At 42.7% G+C, this 12768-nt stretch overlaps 1 protein-coding gene across 2 annotated transcripts in view; it reads right to left on the reverse strand.

Moving 5' to 3' along the window:
• The window catches only part of mettl14 (methyltransferase 14, N6-adenosine-methyltransferase subun), a 96086-nt gene that overhangs the window by 27724 nt on the left and 55594 nt on the right, over window positions 1-12768 (reverse strand). The gene's annotated exons all lie outside the window — the stretch shown is intronic.

Consider the following 12768-nt stretch of genomic DNA (forward strand, 5'->3'; position numbering starts at 1 on the left):
AGTTCTGAGGAAGGATCACCGGACCCGAAACGTTAACTCTGTTTTTGCCTTCACAGATGCTGCCAGACCTGCTGAGCTTTTCCAGCAACTTTGTTTTTGTTCCTAGATATTCAAAATTTTTTTAAACAATTTGGATGAAGAAATTAAGTGTACTATTTCCAAATTTGCTGATATCACAGAATTAGGAGTGTTTGTGAGTAGGGAGGAGGACATAAGATCACTTCAGGGCAATTTGGAAAAGTTGAGTGATTGTGAAAATGCATGACAGATAAAGTAAAACATGGATAAGTGTGATGTTGTCCACGTTGGCAGGATAAACAGAAGGGCAGAATACTATTTAAATAGTAGATAGATTAGGAAATGTTGATGTACAAAGGGACCTGGGTGTCCTTGTACATCAAACACTGAAAGCTAGCACACAGGTTTACAAAGCAGTTAGGAAGGCGAATAGCGTGTTGGCTTTTATTTCTAGAGGGATTTACTACAGGAGCAAAAGAGTCTTTCTGCAGTTGCACAAGGCCTTGATGAGATCACACCTGCTGTACTGTGTTCAGTTTTCCTCTCTGTACCTAAGAATAGTGGGAGTGCAACAAAGGTTCACCAAACTGATAGTAGGGATGGCAGGTTTGTTGTATGAGGAGCGATTGGTTTGACTAGGCCTGTAGTTAGTGGACTTTAGAAGAATGAGAGGGGATCCCATTGAATAAATAAAATTCTGACAGGGTGGAAAGACTGGATGCGATGATAATGATCCCCTGGCCAGGGGCTCCAGAACAAGGAGTCAGAGTCTCAGGATTCCTAATAGCCCATTTCTGACTCAGTTAAGGAGAATTATTTTCATTCAGAGGGTGGTAACCTGTGGAATTCTCTGCCTAAGAAAGCTGCGGAGGTGCCATTGATTTTGTTTGAGAAAGAAGGGAGGGCTCACAACGTGGCATGGTTGTGCATGCTCATGCAATCACACTCAATCCTTTTCTGTTTGCAAGACAAGACCACCCACAATAGGAGGCACGAGCTGAGAACAACAGAGGGGTGTCAGATTAGGCTGAAGAGCTGATCGGGGGGCTCATGACCACCCCGGCATAAATGAGGTAAGAAGAACATCAAGAGATGCCAGTGAGGAAGCTTGCAGTCTGCTTATCCCAAGCATAGGCATTGTCAGACATTTATCTCCATAATAAACTGTGCATGCTCACCAGTTAATTGTCACTTTTCTCCATTCCAGATACCAGCAGCCACCAGGAGAGGACAAAGCAGAAGGAAGTGCTACTTTCCATCGTTAATACCACCTCTGAGGATGATGTCTCCAAACCTGATAGATTTTACTGGCATGGTTGGTCATCTGCACAACAGAGAAACAGATACCCTATTGGATCCACTATCTAGAGTAGGATTGGCATTACAATTCAGTAAGCACATCACTAACGTGTCTCCACTGTCTCTTGCGAATGCATGTCTGAGGTCTCTGAAACTCATAAGCCTAGTGTGAAATGAGGCATTCGACTGAGCCCTATGTAGATAATACATCTTTGGCCATAATTCTCACGTTGCACTGCAAAAACAGGCAGGGGAACATCAGACAGTGCTGTCCAATCCTCTCACTGGACTTGAGTGTAAGATGGAGGAGCTACGTGAGTACTTGGTTGCCTCCATTAAAAAGGATGGCAGCCATCTTTGACACCGAGGTCCTAAAGAACACTCAGCGGCTGCTGGATTACCTGGAATTGAGAGCTACAGCCACGGAAGCACAGCATGGACAATAAGGCAAGGGGGAGAAGCTTCACTGCATCAAATTTCAATGAGTCTCAGAAATATCAGCAGGTACCCATAGGGCTGAGGAGCATTCTGGAAGTTTCATGACAGGACATGCCTGAGATGACTTTCCATTCCCCTTCCTCCGGTCCAATGATCTCTTGACGAAGTAGAAGTTAAATTAGGAAATTTCATTTAATTCCAATGAGTTGCTTTTTCAATAAGATGCTAAATCATGCAGATAAACTTTGTGACCCCTGCAGCTGAGCAAGTCAATCTTCCTCTTGAGGGAGGACAACTTCATTGTAAAATTTTATATTGCCAGCAAGGAACTTATTATTTGACTCTTGTCCAACTAAGATCGATCAAGTGTCATTCCTCACACCTTCTTCCCAAGGAACTGGGGCTGTTAATAAGAATGAGGCCTACAGAATGAAGAATGTCAAGGGAAGCCAGGGGAAAAAAAACCTGAGGTCTCATTTATGATGGATTCCCTTACATTTATGTAGATTTTGAGCATTGATAATTTAATATATACTTTCTGCAGCAATATTGAGAAACTCACCACAGTTTAATTGTTAGGAATAACTTATAGTTTGTAATAGTTAATTAAATGTGAAAGTAAGAAAGCTTTTCAATCATTTCTTTACTGACAAGACGAAATTTGATCAACATTACATGATTCAACTCTAAATATTGTAAAAACATCTGATCATCCAAGGTCACAGCAGGATGAGTCTGGGTCCTGCACAGAACCCAGCATTGACGGCCCATTGATGAAGAGATGGCCCCTAAAGAATGGCGAGTCCTGATTGGTTGGTCTGGTGTAGGTGGCAGTGACGCAGTAGAGGTGCAGATATTGTTGGTGAATCAGCTCAGGATTCATGGCAGAGGTGGCAGAATAAGGACAGTCTCTCTTTCAGTTATATCTTTTAAATTCTTTTCATTCTTAAACTATTCAAAATGGTGCCGGATTGTGGCAACAGTTGAAGCTTTTCATTGTATTTTACTGTATTGTTCACTGTAAAATGCAAGTGGCAGTAAATCATTCAATTCAATTCAATTCATAAAATGCAAATTTAAGCTGATTGGTATTGGTGGCTGAGAAGTCCAACTTCCTTATGTAGTAAAGGCCTCTGTGTGAAACTAATGTCAACGTCCATTTAGCATTTAGCACTGAAAGATGAGAGGCTATACCTGCAGCACAACACCAAACCCTAATTAGTAGATTTGGTTTGTTCTTGATAACCTTCGACCTGCAAACAGATTAACTCAATGGCAGAATGTGATCATTTATCATAAAGACGACCTTTTCATTCATGTGGAACCTTGTCTCTGAAGCAGGTGACAGATTTCCAAGATTTTAATCTGCAATCCACACATGTACAGGTTGGTGAATACGTGATGTTCAATTATAAGGAGAAATATATTGTGAGTTACCATGAGATTCTACTTCATAATATATAAAAATAAGATATCTCTCTTAAAAGGAGATTAAGAAAGTGAGTGGCACATATTTCATATAATGTTTATAAATCTCTAAATTCACGTTAGGCTTTCCATTCTAAAATATCATAATGTCACAACAAAGCTTTTACATCACTTGTGGCTGATGCTACTTCTATGAAAAAAATGATTCTTAGATTCTTTCCTTCAGATTTAATTAGACCCTCCCCTCTTCATCATCTCCATTAGTGTATGATTATTTAACGCCTATAACTATGATGAGCTGACAGCATGTGGCATGTGTGAAACCTGAACCTCAGCACAGTAATGGCACATGTATATAAGCGGCAAATGATACAGCAGTGGGTGGCCAATGTTCCCTCTAAGCTGCACGGGTGAGGCAGCAGTTATGAGGAGAAAGTGCAGGCCACTCCAAGTGGATCTTTTTGAGATATCCCATGTGTATGCAGCCACACAAATAAAATGTGAAGGCAGCACACAATAAAGTAATCAGACTGAGCACAACAAAGTAAACGTAGAAGTATCATTGGTTTCCACGTCTGGGTGGCAGCAAGAACACATAAAAATTCACCACAAAGCATTTAGCATTCTTTTCAACAATCTGCAGCATGGTCTTCATGTTACTTATTCCAATATTGCATGGGAAAGCTGGAAGAATGTTTGATGTGTCTTTCACTGACTATCTCATCCAGTCCCATCATTATCAATCTATTAAATTAAAGCAGAAGAAAGTGCTGGAGAAACTCAGAGTTGGCAGAGTTAATGCTTTGAATCTAAAGACGCTTCTTTGGTTTTTATTATCATTTTATTCCTGCACATCATAGAAGTGACGTAACACTTGTCACAACTCTATTGTTTAAAGGGGAAATCCCAAAATGCAATTTGGATGATGTCAGAGTTGGAAGTGACAGAGGTAGAAGCTACAGTTTGGGAGCAAGACACACAAAGATTGGACCCTGCTTTCATGACACGACAGGAAAGTGAGGATTTTCACCAGAATTCACCAACTGGTTTTATACCTTTCTTACTGTTGAGTTAGCAGTGCAAGTAGGAAGTGGTCTCTTAAGTGGCCATTAATTAATTTTGAAGGAACTCTCATGGTGTCATCTCCTATAAAAGTACTGTGAACAAACCCTTTCCTATACTAGCAGGTGAGGAAGTAGCTGTAACACTGAGGGTGTAGTGCCATATTTCTCAGATTGATTGAGACCTGTCAGTTTCTATTATTTTCATGCTTCACTTTCGCTGGTTGACTTCAGAGTGTCTGGAAACGGTGAACTTGACATTAAATTTAAAAAATCTGTTTTACTATCACTCTAATTGGGAGAGATTAATTGACACCTTCCTCTCCCAAGAGATTGTTTGCTTGTGGCCTAATAAATGGAGTATAACTTGCAAGCGTTCCTATTGCATTATTAATAATATCACTTTTTGCCTTCTCACCCACTCCAAACCCACATTCTCGTGTACATTAACACTCCCCCAATGACTTGATGCAGATGGTGTCCTATTGGTGTATTTACAGTATTTCCCTTGTTATTTAATATTATCTTCCATTTGATGAATGCACCTTATCCTTGACTTTTTTCTCTTTGTTGCATTCTTTCTCCCCTCTTCCACATTTGGTGGAGAAGGTGGCTGGTCAGAATAAGCTATGTGCAACTGACAGTAATACAACAGATCTGTCTCCACAGCAAGAGCATCCTCAGGTTTATTTATCTTCAGATTTCCAGGAAAACTCCACGGGGAGATGAAAAATCTCCAGTCAGTACTTCTTCCTGAAGGCAAATTTAAAATTTCAAGTTGGTGCATGAGGGATCTTGAGGAGAATTTATGTCTGCTAAATCAGAACATTAAACCAAAAAAGACTCACTTCATTTCATACTTTTCACAACCTGAGGACATGCTCAAACATGTTCCAGATGAAGAAGCAACATGGCTTTGATTTTAAAATTCTTATCCTTGTTCTTAACCTCTTCATGACATTGCTCCTCTCCACCTCTGTAATTTTCTCCAGCACTGCCACCCTATGATTCTCCTGCCTTGAGCATGGCTAACATTAACAGCTCCACTGTTGGTGCCCTGTTTTCAGCCACCTTTGGCCCTAAGCTCTGGCAGTCCACCCTTAAACTTCTTCAGCTCATCTCTTATGATACTCCCTGAGATCCAAGACTTTGAACAAGCTTTTGGCATCTGTCCCAGCTACACAAAATGCTGCAGAAACCTTAGTTCTTACAATAGAACTTTCCAAAACCAGGACGTCTACTGGCTGGGAAGGCAAAGGCAGCAGGAACATGTAAAAACCAAACTCTGCACAGTCCTCTGTAGGACACACACCATGTTGGCTTAGAACTATATCACCATTTCTTCACTGATGCTGGGTAAAAATTCTTCCCAACAGCACAGTTGGTGTGCCCATGCCCTGCAATGCAGTTCAAGTAGCTCATGACCACCTCGTCCTCAACAGTAATTATGGACAGGTGATACATTGTGGCCTTGACAGTGATGTTCAAATATTAGGAATGATTTTTTGACTATTGCCTTACTTGGTTTTGTAACTAAGTTTGCTTCATGACATTGTGAAGTGCCTTGGCATATTTTACTCATGAAATGTGCTATAGAAATTCAACTTGTTATTTTAATAGTTATTAAAGGAGCACACAAAACAAAATATACACAGAATATATTAGAACAGAATCTGCTGGATTGGGATGTTCGTAATTACTTAAGACATTTTCCTGCATTTTTCATTTTAAGGTTTTCTGGCATCAAGCTGTTGGAAATATGAACTGATAATGATACGTGCAACTTGGTCTCTGGCACCTACGTCAGTGAAGGGAAAACCGTTTTTCTCCCTAACCAATACGATTAAATGGTTGAGAAATAAGAAGTAATTGAGAAAGAGGATGAAATACAGTGTCACCCTGCACTAGGAGAAATCAATTACCCATCCCTAATCCTGCTGTCATCACCAAGTTAAAAATTTTACCAAATTGTACAAAATTCATCAACTTATCTGTCTTTTAGATAGATAGCATGGATCAGGTTTCTGGAGTTATCAAGGTTGCTATTTGATACAAATAAATAGATTCTAGCTACAGGTAAACAATTCTGAAATGTTAACATATAACCTTAATGGTTAAAAGTCTAACTCCCTTATTAAATGCTCTCTATACACACATACAGACAGACACAAAAAAGGCTACGAAGGATGGAAGGAAAGATTGGGATGGCAGTTCAATGGTCCCTGACGAGAAGGTTTTCAGTGATGATACATAAAGTGGGTTTTTGCTGAAGGAAAGCTTTGGAAAAAATTAGCACCTAATAAATAATTGTACAGTTTTATTGCTCTTTACGGCGATCATCCATTGCAAAGTTCAATGATGGGTTGTCTTATCCTTGAATTTGCTCCTGAATAATAAATATCTGTTGGTCTTACTTATGCTGACATAAACATCACTGATTGGGAGAGAATTTTTCAATGCAAAATAAAGTTATAACCATTCCATTAAAAAAAGTAAACTTTAAGTGTTATACATAAATCATAGAGAGAGTTCTCAAGAAATGTGAAACAAAAGTTAAAGGATCATTCCTGATTGGTCTTGACAGATTAAATATTTTAGAATAGAATAGAAATTTACTTTGAGGTGTACTTTTACATGAAAAATAGTGAAAAGTGTTATAAGTCACCCCACCTCGACACCTACATCAACGATTGAAGTCGTACATAATAAAAAAAAAGGTAAAATTAAGACAAAGTTTATCACAGCCCAGTTAATGGCTCCTGGTTTCAGGGAAAGCCAATTAAGGAACAATGGAATACCCAGAAAAAGCAACTGGGTCGAGATCACCATTTCAAGATGAGGACTCCATGCAGGGCTGCTGGAATACTAGGTTGAAAGCCTCCACTGAAGAAGTCCACCATGCCAGGCCGAGACCGCCACTGGAATACCTGACATCCGACATCAAAGAAGACCTCCACACCGGGACGAGACCTCCACACCGGGACGAGACCTCCACACCGGGACAAGACCACCACACCGGGACAAGACCTCCACACCGGGACAAGACCACCACACCGGGACAAGACCACCACACCGGGACAAGACCACCACACTGGGACAAGGCCTCCACACCGGGACAAGACCTCCACACTGGGACAAGACCACCACCCTGGAACAAGATCCCCACACCGGGACAAGACCACCACACTGGGACAAGACCACCACACTGGGACAAGACCTTCGCACCAGGACAAGGCCACCACACCGGGACAAGGCCACCACACTGGGACAAGGCCTCCACACTGGAACAAGATCCCCACACTGGGACAAGACCTCCACATCGGGACAAGACCTCCACACCAGGACAAGGCCTCCACACCGGGACGCTAGAAGCTACCTTATAGCTGGGCCAGGCAAAGCGTTCCGCAGAAACAGTTAAAAGAATCTTTATACTATCTATAATAATGGGAAACATTTTAAAAAATCAGTAAAAGAACAATAAAAGCGGATGGAGTAGACGAGCTCCTGACTGCGCTGCTACTCCAACAGCATCTTAGTTTAATAGATGGACATAGAAAGGATATGGGTATGACCAGATTAGAAGATACTGTTTTAAAATTGGAGGCTATTCTTTTAGGACAAAGAAGAGGAGATTTGTTTTCTCTCAGAAAGATGTACAACTTTACAATTCTCTGTCTCAGAAGGTAGTAGAGGTCATTGAACAATATTAAAGCAGAAATAGGCAGATTCTTGATAGGCCAGGGAATAAAAGGTTGTCGGGGTTGATGGGAAAGTGGAATTCGAAACAGAAACCAATCAACCACGATGTTATTGAATGGCAGAACAGGCTCAAGGGGCTGAGTAACCTACTTTTGCTCTCATTTTGTATGTTCGCTTGAGGTGTGTAATCTTAACACAGCATATCTGTATGTAGAAACCAAAAGAACTGAGGATGCTGTAAATCAGGAGCAAAAACAAAGTTGCTGGAAAAGCTCAGCAGGTCTGGCAGCATCTGTGAAGGAAAAAACAGAGTTAATGTTTCGGGTCCGGTGACCCTTCCTCAGAACTGATAGTGGCTGGGAAAACGTCAGTTTATATGCAGAAAATAGGGAGGTGGGTGAGGTAGGGAGTAATCGATAGGATAGAGCCCGAAGAGAGAGAAAGACAGTTGGACAGACAAAGGAGTTGCTAACAATCAGGCTGGGAGGGTGAATAGTTGTTAATGGGGACTGTTAGTGACAAACAACAGGGGGTGTGTAGTGGCAGGCTATGTGGTAACAAAGCCTGGTGTGTGAGGTGGGGGGCTGGGACATGGGAGAGTTTAGGCCCTAACATTATTGAACTCAATATTGAGTCAGGAGTGCTGTAGGGTCACCAAGCGGAAAATGAGGTGTTTTTCCTCCAGCTTGCGTTGGGCTTCGCTGGAACACTGTAGCAAGCCAGAGACAGAGATGTTGGCCAGAGAGCAGGGTGGTGCATTGAAGTGGCAGGCAACAGGTAGTTCAGGATCTATTTTGCGAGCAGAACGTAGATGTTCTGCGAAACGGTCACCAAGTCTACACTTCATTTCCCCAAAGTAGAGGAGACCACATTGTGAGTAGCGAATGCAGCAGACTAGATTCTGGGAAGCGCAGGTAAAGTGTTGCTTCACCTGGAAGGTACGTTTGGGCCCTTGGATACTGGGGAGGGAGGAGGTAAATGGGCAGGTGTTGCACCTTCACCGGTTACAGGGGAAGGTGCCGTAGGGTTGTGGGGATGTGCTGGGGGTGAAGGAAGTGTGGACCAGGATGTCCCGGAGGGAACGGTCCCTGCGGAAGGCGGATAATGGAGGGGAGGGGAATATGTGTCTGGTGGTCACATCTTGCTGGAGGTGGCGGAAAGGGCGTGTGATGATCTTCTGGATGCGGATGCTGGTGGGATGGTAGGTAAGGATAAGGGGAACCCTATCGCTGTTGCGGGAGGGAAGAGAAGGGGTGAGGGTGGAAGTGTGGGAGATGAGTCAGACCTGGTTGAGGGCCCTGTCGACAACAGAGCTGGGGAAACCTCGGTTGAGGAACAAGGTGGAAATTTCGGAGGCTCCCTTGTCGAAGTTGGCCTCATCTGAACATATCCAATGGAGACGGAGGAACTGAGAGAATGGGATGGAGTCTTTACAGGAAGTGGGGTGTGAGGATGTATAGTCCAGGTGGCTGTGAGAGTCAGTGGGTTTGTAGTGGATATTAGTGGCCAGTCTATCCCCCGAAATGGAAACAGAAATATCGAGGAAGGGAAGGGAGGAGTCAGAGACAGACCAGGTGAAAGTGAGGGCAGGGTGGAAATTGGAGGCGAAATTGATGAAGTTTTCCAATTCCAGACGAGAGAGGGAAGCAGCACCGATGATATCATCGATGCATGTGAGTTGTGGGTGGGGTCCGGAATAGGACTGGAACAAGGAATGTTCCACATACCCCACGAAGAGACAGGCATAACTAGGGCCCATGCAGGTACCCATGGCAACCCTTCTTACCTGAAGAAAATGAGAGAAGTTGAAAGAGAAGTTGTTGAGGGTGAGGACAAGCTCGGCCAAGCGGAGGAGGGTGGTGGTGGGTGGGGATGGTTCAGGTCTTTGCTCCTGGAAGAAGCGGAGTGCCCTAAGACCCTCCTGGAGGGGAATGGATGTGTAAAGGGGTTGCACGTTCATGGTAAAGAGGAGGTGGTTGGAGCCAGTAAACTGGAAGTTTTGAAACTGGTGTAAGGCGTCAGATGAATCATGGATGTATGTGGGTAGGGATTGGACCGGGGGGAAAAGACTGAGTCAAGGTAGAAAGAGATGAGTTCTGTGGGGCATGAGCAGGCTGAAACAATGGGTCTGCCTGGATAGTCCTGTTTGTGGATTTTTGGCAGGAGGTGGAAACGGGCTGTGCGGGGTTGGGCAACTATTAGCTTGGAAGCGGATCGGGAGAGATCACCGGATGAAATGAGATCCGTAACCGTAGTGGATACAATAGCCTGATGTGCCATGGTGGGGTCACGGTCCAGGGGAAGGTAGGAGGAGGTATCCGAGAGCTGGCGCTCAGCCTCTGCAAGGTAGAGGTCAGTACACCAGACTACAACAGCACCACCCTTATCGGCAGGCTTAATGACAAAGTCAGGGTTAGATCTGAGTGCATGGAGTGCAACCACTCTGCAGTTCCACTTCATCCTCTGGCTCATTAGTCATGCTAACAAGAAACTTTTTCTTTTCCTTCCAGGCATCAAGGCCCACAAGATGCAACAACTCAAAAATGCCCATGGCCCTCTGGAACCTTCCTCTCCCCACCTCCCCTCTGACTCTACGAATTTCGGGCACGACATGACGCCAAACTCTTCTTCCGCCGTCCTCGCCTCCGTGTTCATTTCTTTGGACAAGAGTCCACTCCCACAGACCCCTTTGCCCAACTGCAACACTCTCCCTCCACCTGGACCCCTCCCTCCGGCCTTTTACCTGCACTCGATATGTTCATTGAGAACTGTCGACGTGACATTATTCGCCTCAATTTCACTGCCCCTCTCAACAAATCCAACCTATCTCCCTCCGAAATGACTGCACTCCGTGCACTCAGATCTAACCGTAACTTTGTCCAAGCTGTTCAGTCAGTTTTATAATAAAAAGTCTTTCGATAAAATAAATGTACAACTTGCGCGTGTTAATACTTTTGCAGATATCTCCTGGAAATAGTTAATAGCTTTGTTGGATTTCTTTGTATGTTTCATTTTCTTCCAAAATTTGAAAGTTTTGACCACTTGCATTGCCAGTCCTACATCGCTGTCCACAAACTCCTGAATGATCTGGGAAAATTCTACAGAAGCTCAACAAAAAGTGTCTTTTCACAAGACACATGGAAACAGGCCACTTGGCCCAACAAGTCCATACCAACTCACTGATAAGCATCCCACCCTGATTCACCTCCCTACCCTGTATTTCCCATGGCTAATCCACATAATTTACACATCCTGGGACACTACAGGCAACTTAGCATGGCCAACCCACCTAACCTGCACATCTTTAGACTGTGGGAGGAAACTAGAGTACCAAAGTCACCCAAGGTGGGGATTGATCCCAAGTCCCTAGCAGCGTGAGGCAGTAGTGCTGACCACTGAGCCACACTGACTCAACACAGGAGAACTGTATTTATGTAGGGCTGCTTCCAGCATTGATACAATTGATGGTAGCAAGTAGCCCACGGCTATAATAAGTTAAAGTGAGTCTGTGTAACTAAGGCACTATGTGAATGATTTTGTTTTTTCTAAAAAATTAGTTCAGCAGTTTTAGATTATAACCACTGCACATTTTTCTTCTTCTTGCAGAAACTGGTAATCAGTTTGTAATTGTCATCTCCATATCCTGTAGCACCGTCTGTTATCTCTTTATTTATCCCACTACTCGCTCTGTTTACTTTGCACCATCATTTCATTTGTCGTGTAATCTTTCCTGCCTTCCACACTGTCACAAACTTTCTTTTTGCTTCCCTCACCTATATCTTTCCATGCTTCTGAGCTTGCTTAAACCCTATGACATATGCAACTTCTTCTCGTGCTCTGATGAAAGATCAACAATCTGAAATGCTAACTCCAATGTTAAACCCAATTCTCCTTTCACTGGTGCTGCCAGCTCCCTGACTGCTTTCTGCTTTTATCATCGATCTGACTTCTATTGTGTTTTATTTCAGTTAGATAAAGTCAATTGAATCTTTACAATTTTCTTAAATTTTCTGTTTGGTTCTCTGGCTTCTTCACATTTTATGTTTAGTTTCTTATGCTGTTGATTTGTGACTTTTCTTTAAAATTGGAATTTGCTTGAATTTTTAATAAGTCATGCTCGAAAGAAAAAAAGGAAGAAACAATTTGTTAAAGGTAGAAGCCATGATGTGGAGGTGCTGGCGTTGGACTGGGGTGGACAAGGTCAGAAATCACATGACACCAGGTTATAGTCCAACAGGTTTATTTGAAAACATAAGCTTTCGGAGCCACAAAGCTTGTGTTTTCAAATAAACCTGTTGGACTATAACCTTGTGTCTTGTGGTTTCAGATCTTAAAAGTGGAAGACAGTTAATTTGGATTTATGGAACAACACCACCTCCTGGTGGTACAAAGAAGGAATACAACATCAAATTTCGATTTTACAAAATAAAACTGTTGATGAAAGCAATTAAAAGTAAAGTTACTCTATTAAATTTATTCAAGATTTGATAATTTAAGTTCTTTTTTATATACAGATTTGAATGCTGAACATATTTATTCATGAAGATTAATTAGAAGGTCAGAAATGACACAACACCAGGTTATATAACCCAACATGTTTATTTACAACACAAGGTTTTGGAGCGCTGCTTCTTTGTTGAGTGTTCAGGTGAAGAAGGAGGGAGGCTCCAAAAGCTTGAGTTTACAAATAAACCTGTTGAAATATATCAGAGATAGTAGGAACTGCAGATGCTGGAGAATCTGAGATAACAAGGTGTACAGCTGGATGAACAGAGCAGGCCAAGCAGCATCATAGGAGCAGGAAGGCGGACGTTTCGGGCCTAGA

The sequence above is a fragment of the Rhincodon typus genome, chromosome 1 (assembly GCF_021869965.1).
Source record: "Rhincodon typus isolate 14 chromosome 1, sRhiTyp1.1, whole genome shotgun sequence".
NCBI lineage: Eukaryota > Metazoa > Chordata > Chondrichthyes > Orectolobiformes > Rhincodontidae > Rhincodon > Rhincodon typus.